The sequence below is a fragment of the Notothenia rossii genome, assembly GCF_949606895.1.
Source record: "Notothenia rossii genome assembly, chromosome: 6".
NCBI classification, from domain to species: domain Eukaryota; kingdom Metazoa; phylum Chordata; class Actinopteri; order Perciformes; family Nototheniidae; genus Notothenia; species Notothenia rossii.
In genome coordinates, this window is record NC_136909.1 from 43,253,626 (window position 1) to 43,275,010 (window position 21,385).

The 21,385-nt window shown below is 40.1% G+C and overlaps 1 long non-coding RNA gene across 1 annotated transcript; it reads right to left on the minus strand.

Moving 5' to 3' along the window:
- Positions 1-965: 965 nt before the first annotated feature.
- LOC307042576 lies at positions 966-21,158 on the minus strand. Its single transcript, XR_013809166.1, has 3 exons — positions 19,796-21,158; positions 18,856-18,897; positions 966-1,938 (listed from the first exon to the last, which is right to left on the minus strand). It is a non-coding gene; the product is annotated as an uncharacterized lncRNA (long non-coding RNA).
- Positions 21,159-21,385: the final 227 nt, after the last annotated feature.

The window sequence follows — 21,385 nt, forward strand, 5'->3', positions numbered from 1 at the left end:
CGGACCCGGCCGTCAGTGAAGCAGAACCTCCGCGTTGCGCTGTCCACTATCCCCCCACGCATCAAGAGACTTAGCTCACAAAAGCAGGCACAAGTGTCGCACTAGCACCGTGTAACGGTCTAAGAAATGTTTATGTTTGGATGTTAATTTGTGTGCCTTTCTTATAAATGTATGATTTATGATTTTGTCAATCAGTATTATCTGGATAGCGAAATGCAGAATGTTTCATATTTGGGATGTGGTTGATGAGTCACATGACCACAGTCAGGTCAGAGGGCATTGTTTCATCCCTCCAATTATATTAAGTTATTATTTAATCTAAGTGATCATAGGCCTGCCTCTTTTGAAATCCAAATGTAAAATAATAACTGTATTGATATGTATTCGTGTTTTTACACAGGTAGGCCTACTATTTTCAGCCAAAACAAAAGAGCCTACTTATTAGGCCTGTTTATAATATTGAATTCATCATAGAATCAATCAATCAATCAATGTTTATTTATATAGCCCAATATCACAAATGTTACATTTGTCTCAGTGGACTTCACAGTTTGTACAGAATATCAGTATGACAATACGACACCCTCTGTCCTTAGACCCTCACATCGTACAAGGAAAAACTTCCAGAGAAAACCCAGTTTAAAGGGAAAAATGGGAGAAACCTCAGGGAGAGCAACAGAGGAGGGATCCCTCTCCCAGGACGGACAGACGTGCAATAGATGCCGTGTGTAAATTGAAAAGATAATACATTTGCAACATAGGTAGTCCAAATGTTTGGAAATGCATGTGTGTATAATAGGAAGATGAATCCATGAGTATATCCATCCAGGACTTATGATCCAGGACCACAGCCACGACTCAAGATCCAGGACTCGCAATCCATGACACAGGACCGCAGGATCATCCATGACTCCGGATCCCGGCGTATATAGACACCAAAAAGAAAGGTATTGTGGTACCTGTAGAAATGGTGTTGACATTTTTAGTCTGGTTCTTGTTATTATGTGTGAATACATTATTTGTTCTATAAAATGTTCTATTCAATTAAATACACATTTGAAAACCAATTTATGGTGTATTTATGGTTTTTAGTTTAAGCTCTGAAGTGGTTTTTAAATCTACAAAAAGTTGGGGTTCTACATCATACACCATCATTATAGATGATGGTGTATATAGGATATATATATATTTGTATACATATCTGTAAATTGTATAATTTGATTTTTCGTATTTGGGATTTCTCTTTTGTCCACTCAAATACACTTGGCCCTTTCTCTTTTCCATGTGGAAAATGGCAGCTGCATATTCTGCTTTTCTCATCTGGCTCCCTGTCTGCTCGTCTACAATGAGAAAATTATATAATTAATTACTAATAATCATTTAAACCTGTTATTACCAATATTTCACAAATTCTTCATGTAAACTTAAGAGCACAGCTGTATGTCAGCTTTGCCTGGTTCATCTTACTGGGGGGCAGCTACATGGATGTCGGTGCAGTCCACAATAATTTTGCAGTTGAAGGCAGAATGAATTTATTATTGACTCAGAATGAAGCACAACTTCATGTCATACAATACATTGACTTTATTTGTAATTGTGTAAAAAAATATGAGCATTGATTAGCAAGCAGGACCTGCAGGAACAGAGCATGGTGATGGATGGAGCTGGGAAGAGAGAAGAATAAAGAAAACAGATCAACTTTATTATCGGATATTAAAAATTCAATTTCAAAACAAGTTGCCGCTCCTACAGTTCTCTAGTGTGTAAAGATGATTTCACATGACCAATGCAAAATATCACACTCAATACATGTGTGTCTCTGGGGGGTGCATTATGCCTTTGATGTATATAAATAATATACCATAACCAAATACTATTACGTAGAGTGGAAATCAGGTTGCCAGAGCAGGTCAGTCCAGTGTGCATGTTCCTCAGGGTCTCAGCAGTTACAGGTGATGTAAAGAAAATAAAAGAGAAAAAGGTCAGTAACAACACTTTAAAGTAGTGGTGCACGATAATTATCGGTCCGATATTAGAAATTATGACGTCATCCCGATAAACCCGATAAAAGTATTAATAGCCCCGATAATATACAATATATTTTTGGGTAAAAAAAAAGAAAAAAATACTGCGGTGTGGGTGGATTGGGATGAGGGGCGCTTGTTTTTCACTCGGCTCCTCCCGTTTTGCCAGTACTGTGGTATTAGTGGTTTAGGAAGAGGGGAGTTTTTCACAAATCCAGCACTCCCTAACTCATGCCTGGCTGTGACGTAAATGGTTTGCGGCCGTGAAGCCAGGACAGTAAACAAACATGTTGTCGGTAGTATGGGACTATTTCAAAGTTTCAGAGTTAGATAGTTTGCTTGCTATTTGTATTAACAAATGCAATGCAGAAGTTCCACGAGGAGGGAAAAAGGCAACAGGTACATTTAATATATATATATTATATTATTATCGGTTATCGGTATCGGTCTTGAGAAGCAGGAAGTTATCGGTATCGGTTTCAAAAAACCAATATCGTGCATCCCTACTTTAAAGTAACAACACTGAATAATTATCTCTTTTGATCATTTTCTCTCAGTAATCACTCAACTACTGTCTTTCCAACAAACAGACTGACTCACTCTCACTATCATCACACTGAAACACGTCCAGAAGAATGTCATGCAAAGCTGCCTGCCTGCCTGCCTTCTTTCGACTCTCCCTGAACTGCCTGATATTTTAATGTTAACCATTTGTGCAGATAGCATTAAGTAGAAAAGATCGCTGATGCTAATGTGGCGTTAGCCTACCTCCCGCCCCCTTAGCACCTGGTGGAGGGGGCTATAGGCTACTCTTCAAATGTTTCACAAAATACTGACCATCATGACTACTCTTACTGTTTAACATTTTGGTTTACTTCATGTTAAGGCTAATACAAATGACATGATGGCTAAGTAATGTAATGTAATGCTAACTAACGTGCTCGCTACTAGCTATGTAGCTAACTTGACTATGTTCCATGCAAAACATGTATATTACCTGATATGTTTGGTCCTGGTCCTTTCACCAGACGGGAAGCGATAGAACGAGCAAGTGGTATGATCACTTTTGTGACTACAACCTGGTACAAAGCACACAGGCATCTTGTAAAAGTGAATTTATTGGAGCAATCTCTTATATTTATTAGAGCAGGGGTTCTTAACCTTTTTGACCTTGAGGCCCAATTTTTATAGTACAAAGTGGCCCGGGGCCCATTAAATATTAACACTGTATAGGTTTAATTGACCTCATTCTCGGTTTGATTTGTATTCAATAATAAACCAAATCCACTAACTGTTTAACAAGCAAAAACCTTATCAAATAAAATGACATGATAAAATGGGATCATCACAAATACTTTTATTAAACATGTGTATGTAAACCTACACATACTGTATCAAGACACCGAACAGGCTGATAATTCCTGGACCAAATCAAGCTGTGACAAGAAAAAATGTCAAGGATCAAGTCAGGCTTTTAAATAATAATAAAAAAGACCAATATTAGGATTTTACTTTAAATTAATAAAAGAAAAAAATATATATATATATATAAATAATCAATCAATCAATAAAAGGGGGTGATAAAATAAATGCATTCAAATAATATAAATCTATTTTTAAATTAAATAAATAAACTAAATGAAATTGAAATAAAGTGCAAATGAAACTATAGCCTTATAATCTGCAAAGCTATTTGAAAATTGCTTCAGCAGTCTCCATTTTTGCATGGCAGAACCAGAATAATCTTTATATCTGTGACAAATGAACAATGACACAAATAATAACAACAATGAACAACAATAACAACAATAATACAACTCCCTTTTTATCTTGACCTCTTAATGAGACACTTGGGCCTGCTTCTGAGACATAATCAGATCCAGTCTGGGTGGAATGGGAGAAAGGCTCACTCTCAGAGTAGACTCCAGTGTTGCTCTGAGTCTGTTTCGGGCTTTGGTCTTAGTTGTGGCCACAATGGAGAATCCTGATTCACACAGGTTGTGAATGGGAGAAGGAGTTTCACAGCCCTCAGTGCAAGACATGGGTACTCCTTTGAGACAGCAACCCAGAATGAGCCCAGGTCCAGTTTGCCCCACTGCAGCTTTAAAGTGCTGTCAGTGGAAACGTCCAGAAGCTGGGATTCCAGGTGTGAGGGCAAAGCAACATCATTTGCAGTGGGATCCACTGAAAATGGGTCCAAAATCCACATGTTTCCCTCTCTGGGATCCTCAGGAAAGTAGTCACCAAATTTCTCTGCCACTTGTGAGAGGTGCTGGGAGACTGAGTCGCTGATCTTCACCTGAGGGGAGTTTTCCAAAATGTCAGACAAAAGTGGAAACATGTCCATCCTATTTTCCTGGGCCCTCTTGGTCCACAAAGCAAGTTTCCTCTTGAAAGCTTCAACTTTGTCTGCAACACAAAATATGTTGCTGTTTCTTCCTTGAAGTGAGGTGTTCAGTTGGTTCAGTAGTGAAAAAATGTCACAGAGGTAGGCAAGTTTTGCTGTGAACATTGTGTCAGCATAGTAATCTACAAGATTAGATTTTTTCTCACTGAGAAAAGAGAAGACCTCATTCCTCAGTTCAAACAAACGATTGAGGACCAGTCCTCTGGAAAGCCATCTCACTTCACTGTGATATAGCAGTTGGACATGATCTGCTTCTATGTCCTCACAAAGCTTAGCAAAACATCTGGAGTTCACAGCATTGTTTTTAATAAAGTTTATGGTTTTCACACTTACATCCATCACCTGGTGGAGGTCTGGTGACATCTTTTTTGCTGCAAGGCTTTCACGGTGGAGAAAACAGTGTGTCCATTTAGCTTCTGGTGCACGATCAAGGATCTGTCTAATGACACCATGATGCCTGCCAGTCATTGATGCTGCACCGTCCCTGCACACGCCGACACAGTTCTGCCAGTCCAGGCCGTTCTCAGTGAAGTAGTTATCCATGCAGCGGAAACATTCCTGAGCCGTAGTTCGTGTTGGTAGCTCTCCACAAAACAGTATGTCTTCGTGCAAACTACTGTCCCAGCGATAGCGAACAAAAACAAGCAGCAGTGCAGCATTCGTGACATCCGTGGACTCGTCTAATTGCAAAGAAAAAAAAGGGCTGCTTTTTATTCTTTCTATAAGTTGATGCTGTATGTCTGATGCCATGTCCGCGATACGGTGACTCACAGTGTCGTTTGAGAGTGGGATGGTCAGCAGCTTTTTTGCAGCGGCCTCTCCGACCATCTCACGGCACATATCAACAGCGGCAGGCAGAACCAACTCCTCCGCTATGGTGAATGCTTTCTTACTCTGTGCCACACGTCTGGCTACGAGGTAGCTCGCTTTCAATGCACATTTAGAGTTGCTTGTCAGTGACACGACAGACCTTTTCTGCATCTGCAGCCCACTTTCCTTCCTCTTAAAATATTCCACCGGCTTTCCCACGAGATTCGGGTGCTTGGTCTCTAGATGCCGCTGTAGTTTTGAAGGCTTGAGGGCTTCGTTGGACAGCATTAGCCCACACTCCACACACTGGGCTTTTGGCACTGCCTCTGTTCCTCCATTTACGAAACCGTATTTAATGAAGTCGAGATCGTATTTCCTTAAAAACTTTGTCTTTTGGGTGGGGGGGTTGGCAGGACATTCGTCTTCATTTTTTCTTTTTAAAAACTTCTCCATTTTTGCCGCTTCATCTATGTGTATTGGCGCTTGTTAACAACTGAGTGGTAATAAAGATACATTGACAAAAAAAAAACCGCCACCACGTGGTCGAAAGCTGCACGCAGTCTCGCGGCCCTTGCGGCCCACAGGTGCAAAACTGAAAGTTCTTTGTGGCCCTCTGGGGGGCGCTGGCGGCCCAAGTGTGGGCCGCGGCCCTATGGTTAAGAATCACTGTATTAGAGGGAATAAATCAGTTATGAGATCTTCTTCTTCTTCTCTGCTTTAATTGCGAGTTGCAACCACCAGTCTTCTTGGTTATGGCTAGAAAGGATCCGTCTAATGTAAATATGACGTCACGTTCTCGTTCTAACTCTCGTTGTAATCGGAGCGGCTCGGCTGTAATCGGAAAGGGTCGGGGTGGGCGGGACGCGGGAAGAGACGTCGTTCTAACTCTCGTTGTAATCAGAGCAGTGGTAACCACTCAAAGTCCTCAAGAGATAGGAAACGACAGCAGTGTGGGACCTTGTTGTGGGAAATTACTGAGCACACATACCACCTACAGGATGAGACGTTCATGTGTACAGTGATATCAAGACTAAATTATCTTTTGGAGGGCGTAAAGCAACACACCCCACATGACAGTAGTCTTCCTCTCACCTTCACGCCCCCCAAACACAAAAGGCAGAAGAGGACCATAACACCTCTCAGTACCAGCCATCGTAGACACCCTTTTTCAGGCCGGGAGGGTCATAAAGCTGAGGTCATGAGATCCAACTACAGAGTGGACAGCTTGAACAAGATTTTAAAAGCTAAGTCCCCAGAGTCTAATGCGGGAGGAGCAGGCAGGGGTACAAAGAGGAGGATAGATGCTTTAGGTAAGAACAAAGTATATTTACTTTTGCCATCTCCTCTATATTCACAAAACACAGCCAATCATCCATTCCAATCCTATGTGACATGGCACAGTTCATTTCACTCCAATAGAAATTGGTATAAAAGAGACCATTAGTCTTCTCATTGTGCTTACTGCTGTGGATAGGTGTTAACTATTGTTGTTGTATTGTATCATATCAAAAGTTGTTTTCATCCGTGAATGTTGGAAGCTTGGAGATGAATGGAGCTGTAAAGAGGCGGTAAGTAAAACAACGTTTTTAATCCATTGCATGTGATTGATGTAGTTATAAAAAGTATATCATAAGCTGTCATTACAGTCTAAATATCTAACAGCAAAAGGAGGAGAGTCTGAGGAGGAGAGGAGATGAGGAAAACAGAGGAGAGGAGACAGCAAAAGGAGGAGAGTATGAGGATAGGAGAACAGGAGAGGAGAGGATACAGCAAAAGGAGGATAGTCTGAGGAGAAGATGAGGAGAGGAGAACAGAGGAAACAGGGAAAGCAGAGTAAAGAGCAGAGTTGAAAGAGAAGTTGAAAGCAGAGCAAACAGTAGCAGGAGAAGTAGAGCAAATGTAAAAGTAACTTTGAAAAGTATCAGCAAGAAGATCAGAGTTGCATAATGTTATTTTGTTTTATTCGTTACTGTTATATTAATGTTGTATGTTAATTTTTGTACATAGGATAATAAAGATGATCTTAACCTTGAACTCGATTCATGACCTCATTTCATTATTAAAACCTTAATATCAAATTACAGACTGAATTCAAATTAGGATCTCCAAATGTGTTGATGTAATGTTTGTGATAAACTGAAGGATAAAGTGTTCCTTTATGTGTTGAGAAAATTCTCCTCCGTCTTAAGCCAAGTAAGGTGTTTAAAAAGCCTCTTGGATCAGCTGGAAAATACATCACAAAACTGAAAACAGCTGTTTCACTTTACTTTTGAAAGATACGACAGAGACAAAGCTACACATATATGATGATATTATAGAATATGATGTATTGCTGAAGATTAAACTACCCAACGGGATATAAAAGAGGTAAACACATCTACAGCAGTAACATGCAACATATATTTTATTGCACCAGGAGCTATCTTGGGACTTTTACTGCAACAACGTTGACTTGCCTGTGAATACAAAATAAACCATAGTGTTGCTGATCTACAGTGTTGTCATTCTTCTTTCAACAGCAAGACCGCTAACAAGTATTTACATACTTAATATAGTTTAGTTTCTCGCCATCCCAAACGTAAACATTCAGCCACGTGACTGCGCTTCCGAACCGCTCCGATTACAACCGAGCCGCTCCGATTACAACGAGAGTTAGAACGAGAACGTGACGTCATATTTACATTAGACGGATCCTTTCTAGCCATAACCAGTATTCTTCTTCTTCTTCTTCTTCTTCTTCTTCTTTAGTGTTTATTGGCGGTTGGCAAACCAAATGTTAGGTGCATTACCGCCACCAACTGGACTGGAGTATGGACAAGAGACTGCAGAAAACAATAAACAAAATAAAACAAAACAAAAAACAACAAAATAAATAAAACCAAAACTCTAGATTATTTTAAATGTATCAATTTCTCTAAGAAACGTAATAAGCTCACAATACATATTGCCTGATGTTTTCCCTAACAGCCCTGATAGCGAAAAGTCAATGTATTTTGCTTTCTTCAGTGTTTGGAAAAGCACATTTCTCTGAATACTATATTTCCTGCAATGCAGCAAAACATGTTCAACCTTTTCTGGCTGGCTACAGTGTGTACACTTTCCGGTTGGATGCTTTCCTATTACCCTTAATGTATGATTGAGACCTGTATGACCTATTCTCATCCGAGAAATTACGTTTTCCTCCCTTCTTTTAAACCCCACCTTCCTTCCATCCCCCACATACCTTTGAATGTTATAAAGATGTCTTCCTGTATCACTAAGGTCCCAATGTTCTTGCCATGTTGTTTGTGCATATATATGTATGAATGTTTTAACCTCCGCTTTGCTGAGTGGAACTTCAATGTCTATATTCGTAATTCTGATATTTGGCCAGAATATCCACCTGTTCATTACCCTCCACACCAACATGAGCAGGAACCCAGATGAAACGAGTTGCTATGCCTTTGATTTTCATTTTATACAAAATTAGAAATATTTCATTTATTATGTCCATTCTAGATGAAGATCTGCCTGATCTTATACTCGATAAAGCTGAATAGCTGTCAGATGCAATTACAGTATTATGTATTCCTTTCTCCTCTATCCATTCCAATGCCAATACCAATGCCAACAACTCTGTGGTGTATACTGACACATGGTCTGTTACCCTTTTCTTTATATGTGAATTATTCACTGGGATATATACTGCTGCCCCAGCACGCCCTGTCTCTGGATCTTTGGAGCCATCTGTAAATATGATTGTTGAGTCTGAGTGATATCTTGCAAAATAATTCTGGACTATGCGCCATACTGGTATTTCTTTCTTTTCCTTCAACTCTTTTTGTATATTGAGGTCCACCCTTGGCATTGGGAATATCCAGGGTGGAATGGACGAGATTGCAACTGTGGGGCAATACTGTATTTGATTCAATCCTATACTTGCTGCTTTAACATCACCAATCCATCCGAAACTTGTTAAATTTGACTCATTGTGCTCCCAGCAATCTTTCAAAAATACTTTTCGCTGGATGACTATCACCATGCCCCTGAAGGTTTACCCAGTATGCCAACATTAACTTTACTCTTCTTATCCTTAAAGGCATTTCTCCCATTTCTACCTGTATTGCTGATACTGGAGATGTTTTAAAAGCTCCACTACAAATCCTCAGGGCCTGAGCTTGTAGGATATCCAGCTTTTTAAGGTTTGATTCTGCTGCTGCCATGAACGCTATACACCCATAATCCAATACAGGTCTCATGAGTGCCCAATATATGTTCAGTAGTGATGACCTACTTGCTCCCCACTCCTGTCCCACCAAACACCGAAGTACATTGTTGACCTTTTTACATTTACTTTGAACTTTTCCTATATGATTGCTCCACGTTAGCTTTCCATCAAACCAAACACCAAGAAATCTTATTGTATTTACCTGTTCAAGAGGTTGCTCATACAATTTTAATGATACAGGAGCAATTTTATGCCGTTTTGTAAAACAAATGACTTGCGTCTTAGCTACTGACAGTTTGAATCCCCATTTATTTGACCATTTCTCCACTTCAACTATTGCAGCTTGTATTTTCTTTCCAACATGTGCTACATTGCGGCCTTTTGCCCACAAAGCCCCATCATCTGCATACAAAGATTTTCCCACACTTGGATGAACTTGATTAAAAATGTCATGTATCATTATATTGAACAGCAACGGACTACATACACTACCTTGCGGAGTACCATTTTCCACATCATAAACACTTGAATATTCTGCACCTACTCTTACTTGTATTTTCCTGTCCCGTAAAAAATTCATAACCCAATTATATGCTTTACCACCAATTCCCAATGATTTTAACTTGATTAGTAGTCCTTCCTTCCAGAGCATGTCATAAGCCTTTTCAATATCAAAGAAGACTGCAATCACTACTTCCTTGTTGGTCTGTGCTTTCCTGATGTCTGATTCTAAGCACAATATAGAATCCATTGTATTCCGACCCCTACGGAACCCACTTTGACATGGGGACAACAGAGCTTTACTTTCTAAGATATATGTTAACCTTTCTGTAACCATTCTTTCCATGATTTTGCATAAATGCGATGTCAGGGCAATAGGTCTGTAGCTAGATGGATCTGAAGGGTCTTTCCCTGGCTTTAGTATGGGCACTATTATCGCTTGTTTCCAAACCGAAGGAAGTTGGCCAGAATCCCACACCCTATTAAACAATCTTAACACAATGACTAGAGAGTTATCCGTCATATATTCCAACATTTTATAGCAAACACCATCTTTCCCAGGAGTGGTTTGACGAGCACTAATAATTGCTTTCCTCAACTCAAACATACTAAAATGCAGATCCACCTGATCCCCCAACACTTCTACTCTATCCAATATTCTCGGGTTTTCCATTAATGTATTATCTCTGCACTGCCTGGCTTCCTCTGTAAGGTTATCTGAACTATGAACTTTCTTAAATGTCTGAGCTAGAAGTTCCGCCTTTCCTAAGTTTGTGACAGCCATTTTATCCCCTCTGCTCAAAACTGGCAATTCATAATTCCTTCGAACTCCCCCCATTCTCCTAATCATGCCCCAAACATCTGCAAGCTGTACTTCTCTTCCAATACTATTGCAATATTGCCTCCAAAAAGTGCGTTTTTGCATTCGTATCGTCCTCCTTACTATAGCCTGGGCCCTTTTATACTGATTCAAAGCTTCCTGAGAATGGAGTTGTTTGAGTTGTCTGAATGCTTTATTTCTGTCTTTAATGGATTTGTTACATTCACCATTCCACCAGGGTACACTCTTGGTGCGCCTAACTCCTTCAACTTCCGGAATAGTTTCTTTAGCTGAATGTATGATAACCTTAACGAGCTCCTCATTCAATTTATTTATATCATCATCATTTTCCTCTTAAAGTGTTTTACATCTATTCGTACTTACAACTTGGAAAGCATCCCAATTAGCCTTTCCCAATTTCCATCTAGGAATTTTCTTCTCCTTTTCAAAACGTATGTTGGTCCCAACTTTAGTCATTAAAGGATAATGATCACTGCCCACTGTAGTATGCTTTACCACACTCCATGTGCTTATACCTGCTATAGCACTAGACACAAATGTCAGATCGAGTACTGTTTCTATATTCTTTGTACAATTATATCTTGTTCCTTCCCCAGTGTTAATACACACTAGCCGTGGTCATCTATAAATTCCTCAACTACTGCACCATTTGCATCTGTGCTACTGCTACCCCATAGTGAGTTATGTGAATTAAAATCCCCACACCATATGACTTTTCCTTGCAGTAAACCCCCAACATCCTCAAATATACTTTGATCTAATTTCCCACACGGATTATAATAATTTACTATATCTATAGGTACTCTATCATTCCATACCCTTATAACTATTGCTTCATGATCTGTACTTACATGCATAACTTTGTAACTTACACCACTCTGTATGAATGTTGCAACTCCTCCCCCTCTGCCAGAGTCCCTATCTCTTCTAACTGCAGTATATCCCTTCACAATAAAATCCAGTTGTGGTTTCAGCCATGTTTCCTGAATACAAATTACATTAGGTTTCTCTCCCAGATTGTCATTATATTTTTTAAACTCTTGTCTATTTGCAATTAAACTTCTGGCATTCCACTGCAGTACAACTAACACCATCAAGTTGATCCACTGCATGTCTGAGATTGTTGGACGTCATCATTTAGTATATCTTTCACACTTTCCCACTGCATCCCTTTCACATCAAGGTACTTTTCAGCTGATCTGACAATTATTTTTATTCTTTCAATCCGGCTTTTAGTCTGTGCTGAACAGTTGATGATCTCTGCCATAAACAATACAAACTCTGTTTTACTCACTATCAGAGTGTCCTCCTTCAACTTAACACAGTTGTGGACTTTTTCTGTTTCTTTGCTCTTATTCTTGTTTTCCATTGTAACCTGCGTTCCTCCTGAAACTGTCTTTGCTGCCTCTGCATAGCTTACTCCCTGCGTCACCCTGACTCGCTGCACCTCTTCTGCTTTCTTGCTAACCTCACATCCACGGTACGCTGAACTATGCTCCCCTCCGCAATTGCAACATTTCAGCTTTACCCCTTCTTCACATTTGCCGTATTCATGATCTCCACCACATCTGCCACACCTTTGTTTCCCTCTGCACACTGCCGCCACATGTCCAAATCTCTGACATTTAAAACATCTTATTGGTGGTGGAACATACGGTCTCACATAATAACACATATATCCAATATGTATTTTTTCCGGAAGCCTTTTTTCATCAAAGGTGATCAGAACCGAAAGACTATCTTCTTTAACCCCATTGCGGTTTGCTTTCATGCGTTTGACATCACATATTTTTGCATTTGTTATATTCTCTTTCACATCATCCGCTGTAATTTTGAAGGGGATTCCTGTCACCACTCCCCTGACTAGCTTTTTACCACTAAACAGTGAACACTCCACTTTCTTACCCTCCACGGTACTCATCTTTATTGCCCTCCCCTGTTGCTCTCTATCCCTACATTTGATCAATATTGATCCATTCCTCAATACTTTGGCACTCATTACCTCCCCGATTTCTTTACTGATCGATTTAGTTAACCGTATAGGGTTCCACTCGCCAAACGAAGCTCCCTCTTTCACAAGTTTCACAACCCCAATGAACTCCTGTTGCCTATTTCCGACTACTCTTTCTCTCCTTTCACCCTCACTATTACTCTCATCCGAATTAGTATTTCCTTGCTTTTTACGTTTATTCCTCCTCACTATATCCCATTCACCATTTCCATAACTCCCGCCTACTACCTCCATGTCTCCTAACTCGCTTCCTGCCCCGTCACTTCCCTCTGCCATCTCTCATCCAGTCACAGTCCAGTGTTGCCACCTGCCCTGCTCCAAATGTTTGTCCAAACACTCAGCTGCCCTCCAACTCTGCAACCACCAGTCTTGGAGCATTATCGCCTATGACATCACTTACGCGACCCAGAATGCGATTTGGGATTTGTAGTCTTTCTAGTTGCGTATTTTTCATAGTCTTATATTTCAACAGTTTTATGACAAACTGTGACTTTTTTTACATGGAAATTATTGTTTAAGATTGACAAACATCATATGTGTCATTCGTGGCACAATTCAAACGGGATCAAAAGATAACTTTTCTCTCTCCATTGACTTCAATGTATAATTTTCCGCTTCCGGGGTCCCATGGAGGCTCCCGGAAGGGGAGGGACTTCGCCTCTCTATTGGTTCGCAAAAGGGTTCACCTCATGAGGCTTCATCATGGGCTTCATTTGAACACAAACCCCCCTGTTGGTCAAAGTGTGTAAAACAGGCAGATTGGACATCTGAACAGTGTGCTCTATCTCATACCGAGTTCCCAATGACTAAAGCCTTAGAATAACTCAAAATAATAAACATAAAATCATATTTTCATGTTAACAGTATTGTATTTATTCCAGTTTAATGATTGTGATTGAAAAGCCTAAGGAGGCTGCTAAGTATTGCATAGAGGGATTTGTATTCCTTAATAATATTCGTAAACTTAACCATGTTGTTGCCTGAGAAAGGCTAAAACATATCAAAGAATACATTTATTAACTATATTATCTCATTTAGCTGTACTTTTATAAACAAAGAAAAAGACGTATTGACCAGTCGTTGAACCAGGGACCTTGCGGTTGACAGTCAACTGCTTTCCGGCTGGCCCACAGCACATACACTAATACCTCCTGAAAACACTGGATTATATTTAATCCTGTATTTATTCATTTATTTTTGTATTCCTACATTTATTTATGCTTTTATTTATTTATACGTATGACATGTTCCGACCTCTATATAAGTGAGGGTCTGAGCTCTCTTAATTCTATCGTGTCAGCACCGGGCCCGGGTACAGGAGGGGTAATATCGTTCTTATTATACATCCATATGAGCGTTGTGGTTCAACGGTTCAACCGATCTGAAGCGCTTCCTGAAGCAGTCACGTGGTTTCGACACTCGAATCTTTCGTTTGTCATCAGTGACGTCACTGGCCCAAAACGATACAAGCCTCGATACAAGGTTCAGAAAAAGCTTCGGGGATTACACACGCTCCGAAGCCTCGGCGCAATACGTAACATCACTACAGTAAATTGCAGCATAATAGACTGTTCGTGTTGGACTTTTAAAGGTAAGAAGACGTTTAAAGATGTATATCGCGGATATTATCAGCACATCTGAGTCAAATTAACATGTGTATTAAAGGATGTTAGTGGATTCCATGAAGATTATCCCTAAATCAGTAGATTTAGGGAACGTTTACAGATAACAGATTAGGCTAGGATTCCGGATAACGTTAGCAACACACGTTAACCACGAACAGCCTATTAATCCGTTCTCTTAATGTTATTTCAACCCAACGTTGTGGAATTAGAGAAAAGGGGCTTCTTAACGTGCTTTTATCTGGGGTGGAGGGAGTTAAATATTAGTTAAATATAACATTGGGGCGTGTGATTGTAGTGGGTGCAGGTGGTGAAATGAGGATATCCATCTTGGAGTTCAAGCTATTATAATATAGTTCATGTTACACAATAATAAGGAAGAGAGCTATTTTTATGATACATCGCTATTGATATGGATTTAGAGTGCATATTTGAGACTTCCAAACAGTAAACAAAAATGTAACTTATGGGTGAGTGTTTTTAGCAGAGCCATATTGTCCTTGTTATTCTGTTGATTATTACCTGTCTGTATTATGTTGCAGCTCAGCTGATTTTGGATTGATGGCAAAGGGACTTAAGTGAGAGTGAAAACACAAGGTAAGTTTCAAATAGGTCAGCAATTTCCCATCCTATAGGTTGCTAGATGTATCTAACCCTTTCTCCTGTCTTTGTCTCCCTCTCTCAGCACAAGGACCACAATGGAGCCTGAAGACCTGCAATGAGACCCTCACCCTGAGCCGGAGTCTCAACTCCCAGAGTTTTGCAAGCCTCTCCCTGTTCCTTATTTTGATTAAACAGACGTTAAGCTTCCCAATGGTTTCGTCTTCGTTTTGTGAAAAATATGATTACCTCACATATGTTGTTGCTGTTGTTTTCTTTTGTGATGGTTAAATTGCTCCTGCTGACTTCAGCCAGCCATTCTTTCCTCCTCTCTGTGTCAGTGGGGAAACTTTACATGTGTACTCATTTCTCTGAGCGCTTGGAGCATCCCAAGGCAGCACAGCAAACCATGGGGGAGACAATATGCCAGGACAACACAGAGGAAAAGGCACAGACAAACTGCATGATATGCTATTCAATGTTTATTTAATTCCATTTATTTACAATGGATGTTCATAAAACAACACATTTAACATCATCATGCTGCTGCTGCTAGTGCTTTGCAGGGGCGCAGCTGCCCTGTGTCAGGGGGGTATGCAGCAACAATTTTGGCGCCCCCCCCAAAAAAATTTTTTTTTATATATATATTATATATATATATATATATAGTAATAATAAATAAATAAGTCTGCTGGACATGGCCTTTAAATAATAAGGGTTTATTTTAAAGCATATCAGCCACTGTAGGTCTACCATCATTAAATAATAAACAAATTTACACATTTACAATCATTATAATCAATGCAACATAAAACATTAAAACATTAAAATGCAAAAGTAAGCTTACAAAGATCCATTAGAACACACTATGTTAACAACAACCACAGATGTAAATCACTTTATAGCTAACTCTGGTACCTGAACTGTCTTGTACACGGCCCCTGACAAATAAGCTAATAAATTAAAAAAATTAAAAAATGATGTAGCTTATGTAACAATGTTGCTACCTGAGATTGTAGTAGAGCACTCTTTAGTTGCTACTAAATCGTAACATGGCGTGCCTTTGCACTTGCCCATTTATCTAGTATTGCATCGAATGAAACAGTTCGTGCCACACTGTTTTCAATTGAAATGACTGCTAATTGGGTTAAGCGATCATTGCTCATGTTGGAACGAAGGTATGTTTTAATCAGCTTTAGCTTGCTGAATGATCTCTCGGCAGAGGCAACTGTCATAGGCATTGTCAGGAAAACTCTCAGGGCTACTGTCAGATTTGGGAAAACCAAATCAAGGTTCTCCTGTAGGAGGACATTTAGTTTATCCAGAGCCTTTTCATGCCCCCTAAGTAGACGGCTTGCTGGGTAAATTTCCTGAATGATATCCCTTGAAACATCATCGGTAGCCAGTGCATATCTTGTCACTGATTCCTCCAACTCAGCTTTTGTCATGTGTTCCATTTTGTAAATGAACTTAAACTTTTCGGACACAAGCTGAAGATTGCAAAATCTGTCAGACAACTCCTGAATTACAGTGTCAACAATAACATTAAAAACCATGCACCTAAAATGGGTCTCAGGTTCCTGTTCAAAATGGCCAGTGCTTGAATCATCTCCATGAAATCTCTTTTGCTTTCTGCAACGTCTTTCCTTAAAGTCAGGGGAAGCATCCATCTCAATGGCTAGTCTGCGTGCAATGTCAAGGGATTTCTGAAACCCCTCCTCTCTATACTTACAGAAGAATTCTTTCAGAGAATCGATCATCCTTATGGCAGTGTCCATCGAAATGTTCACTGCTTGCATTGCCTTGCTAACAAACGTGATCTCTGACAATAGATCATACCAAATCAAGAGGCACATCAGAAACTCCATGGTAACAATCTCGCCAGAGAGCGACTTTGCCTCTGAGACTGTTTTGCCGTCTTTTTCCACTTCCTCAAGCTTTTCCAAAGCGTCAAGAATCCCCCCTAACTGGAAACGCACAGCTTTGACAGAGTCTATTTTCGCCTCCCACCTGGTTTCACTGAGAGGCTTTAGAGTAATGTCCACAAACTCTTTGAGGATATCCCACCTCTTCACCGAAGCTGAAAAAATGGTGTACAGTCTCTGGATAGTGCCAAAAAAGGTAAGACACACTCTGTTTGATGATGCAGCATCACATAGGAGAAGGTTGAGACTGTGGCTACAGCAGGGGATAAATAGTGCCTCTGGACACTTCTGCTGCACCAAGGCTTGAACACCTTTGTGTATACCTCTCATATTCGAGCCATTGTCATAACTCTGTCCCCTACAATTCTTCAACTCCAACCCCAGGCTATCCAGCACCCCAGTCAGTGTTTCTGTGAGACCTTTACCAGTTGTGTCCTTCACAACTATGAAGCCAACAAAAGACTCATTGATGGTGGCTTTCTTTTTGTCGTCCGTATGAACATACCGGATTATGACTGAGGCCTGCTCCTGCTTTGAAATGTCAGGAGTGCAATCCAACTCCACAGCAAAGTACTTGGAGGCTTTGACCTGGGCACAAATTTGACCAAGTACACAGTCTGCAATTGAATCTAAAAATTCATTCTGAGTGCACCAGGAAAGATATCCTGTGGTTTTTTTAGCCGCTACCTTTCTAAGATGCTCTGCTAGTGTGACATCATATCGTGCTATGACCTCAAGGACACCCAGAACATTTCCATTTTTAGGATCTCCTAATGTAGCATTCTTCCCCCTCAGTGGCAAGTTCCTTTCTGCGAGAAAGAGTATGCAATCGATCACTCTCGTTAACACGCTTCTCCAGTGTGCCTTTTCAGCTTCTATGGCTTTTTGCAAGGTACTGTCAATTGTCTTACCAAGGCGTAAGCGAGATGTTAATTCTTTCCACAAAAGATACGCGTTGATGTGTAAACCACTGGTTTCATGGTGCTGCAGCGTTTTTGAAAGACTCTGCCAGTTATTATATCCCACCACAAAGCGTGTGTCAACAACGCTAGCTCCACCGAAAAGTTTACACGCAAAACAATACACCTTATTCGTACTTTTAGAATACAGTAACCAATCTCGTGCAACTTTCTCTCCATTTGACATTGTGCGAAAACAATACGCTTTCGAAAAACACCTTCTAGACTTCTCTGATCTTGGATATGGCCCATCAGGACATTTGTGTGGGCCATTTTCAACAACACACTGCCTAAATGAGTCCCCAATCTGATGTGGTGGTGGCCAGTCTGATGGATCTTCTGAGTAAGGCCTTGACTCAGCCCTCTCCTCTTCACCTCTCTGTTCCACATTCTCTTCCACCTCATCTTCACCTCTCTGTTCCACATTCTCTTCCACCTCATCTTCACCTCTCTGTTCCACATTCTCTTCCACCTCATCTTCACCTCTCTGTTCCACATTCTCTTCCACCTCATCTTCACCTCTCGGTTCGACATTCTCTTCCACCTCATCGTCACCTCTCGGTTCGACAATCTCCTCAAATTCCACCTCTGTGGTGAGTGGCTCTCCATCTCTGTCTGCACTATTATCCCAAAAAAGGACACAGTGAATAGGTTGGTCAACAGAACTTCAAACCATACTGGACATTGAGTTTTGTGTGGTCAAACTAATAGAACTCCTACTACCTGACATCATCACTGGTCTCATCTCTACTTGATGCCATCGCCGACCTCATGTCTGTCTCATTCACTCCTTGCCTGTGTTCTTTTCCACTAAGATATATTGTCAAACAAACATTATGAAATAGATTTTCCATATTCGTTTTTCCTTATTAATAATATTAAAATAATATTAAGAAATGAATCTGTTGGTATCAAGACCCCTACACTTACACCTAATGTTAGACCTACCTGTTGCCTTCCCCTGTCTTTCCTGAGCCACCATCCTCACACCTGAATAAAATGAATTCACTGTTAAAGCAGCTGTCTAAATTAAATTATTATATCAGCCCAGTGATAAGGCAACTTAATAATAAAAAAAACAACACTATTATGCCGTGTAAGGTTGTGCTGCTGTTGAAAGTACATTCACATTTTGGATTTTAAAAGAACAAATAAAAAACACTATTATGCCGTGTAAGGTTGTGCTGCTGTTGAAAGTACATTCACATTTTGAATTTTAAAAGAACAAATACGGAGAGCTACTTAGCACAGACCTGTAAAGAGATGTGACCCTGTAATAACAGCTTCTGTGTCACCAAACAGATGTATAGCCTGTATGTCTGACAGCACAGCTAACATAGACAGCTAATGGCAGCACAACATATTTAAATGATTCCATGGTTAGCTATGTTTTCCAGCTTCTTGACATTTATTGTGCATGCTACCTTATATTTACCAGTTGTTATTTTACCTTAATACAATTTGGACGTGACATGCATGGGGTTTAACCAAAATCTAAATGTAGCTATCAGAAACATCGGTTTGCATTAAAGCTAGCCGTAAACCACACTTCAGCTGCTAGTGTTAGCAAACACTAGCCAATCTGAGAACAGTCTGTTAACATGAACTGACATTTGCAAGCCTCTTATTTGGTAGCAAATGTGTGCATGATTCCATGATAAACCAGAGTTATTGCATTAGTTATGTTTTCCAGATTCTTGTCATTTATTGTACATGCTACCTCATACTTTCCATGTCAGCGCTGGCGCAGCAACATTGGTTTGCATATTCTAAGCTAGCCATAAACCCACCCACCTTTGGCTGCTACATGCCCAGTGTTAGCATACGCTAGCCAGTCAATATTTCCAAGCACAGACAGACGTCACACTTTAAATCATCCTATTCCTACCTGTTGCCTTTCAACATCCACTTATTTAGCTGTTGTCGCATCCCTTGACACGCCGTCTCCTTTTCCCTCTTTCTTTTTCTATTTTCTGCCCCCGACCGCTTTTTTGGTTTATCCATGATTTCTTTTTGACGTTAACTCACAACGAGCGCCTGCTCCTCAGTGTTCACGGCGTCCCTGCTCGTGCTCCCTCCTCTATGTCAAAATTCTATGATGGAATCTTATGAGATAGGGCGCCCTTCTCTAGCATATTACTCCTCTAAAATGTTTTAAAACCTTAAGGAAATGCAGAAACTATTTAGAAACATAAAGAAAATACCATTTTATTTTTATTTAATTTAATTTTTTTTTGTTACCATCGCTTGTTGGGCGCCCCCACTGGTGTGGCGCCCCTATGCGTTGCATATAGTGCATACCCACTTTTTGCGCCACTGGTGCTTTGACTCAGTTGACAATCATTGATAGGCACCTGTGGGTCTCCTGTCCTTTCTGAAAGTCATAAAGATTACATTAGTACTTTAGATTACTTGTATCCTCAATTACCATGGGATTACTGAAACCACCATGAATTAAAGAAATGGTAGAAATGTATCTAATCAGAATTTTTGAAACCTTCCTTCCCTCCCTCTAAATATATCAATAAACATTAGGATATGATGCTCCTGACTACCATACAGGTTTAAGAAGATAATATGTGTTTTAAAGAATTCAAAGTAATAAACAACAGCAACAGGCTCTTTAACCAAGGCAACGTTAGCCTAACATGTATATGTTAACAGGTAAGATAGCTGTTCACACTGTATATTTTTCTACTTTTTGTAATGCTATGTTATTTCTATTTAAGATGTTTACATTTTCGATTGTTTAATTCTAGTATTTTAACTGTCTAATGTACAACGCCTTGTCTTTTGCTGCTGCAGCGTAAACATTTCCCCAATTGGTATCAATAAAGTACTTCTTATTTTATCTTAATCCTCAAATATTAGCAAATGTTACTTTAAAAAACATTGATGTGACTACATACACATATCGATATGTTGTATAAATATTGCAAATCAAAACCTTTATTGACCACTAATTACCAAAAATTGCATTTCTATCCTGGTATTAATGCATTCAAATCGTGATTCAAATGGCCCGCCGGGAACTATTGAGTCTCCCTGAACCACGTGACGATCAAGCATTTTGAACTTCCGTTGTCGCAACTCTTCTATCTATATGGCGCTGATGAAAACTAGTGATGGCAGTTTGACACTGAAGCTTCGAACGGAGCTTCAGCCCTGGACTTCCTCTTCCATAGAAGCAGTGCTTCGAACCTTGCTTCAAATCACGTGACATATGACGTCTGAAGCAGCAACTGCTTCAAATCACGTGACATGTGACGTCCGAACCAGCAACTGCTTCATTTCCTGAATGAATCAGCTCACTGGTTCGCGGTCCAATCACGCGATTCAATGCACTGCCTCGTCTCCATTCTGACAGGTGACAGGTTGAAACAGTTTCAAATTTGAGCGCTTCAACACTTTATAACCGCTCTAAACAATGCGCAATGTGTGGGTTGTTGTCGTAGTTTGTGTTGTTGCTGTTGAGTTG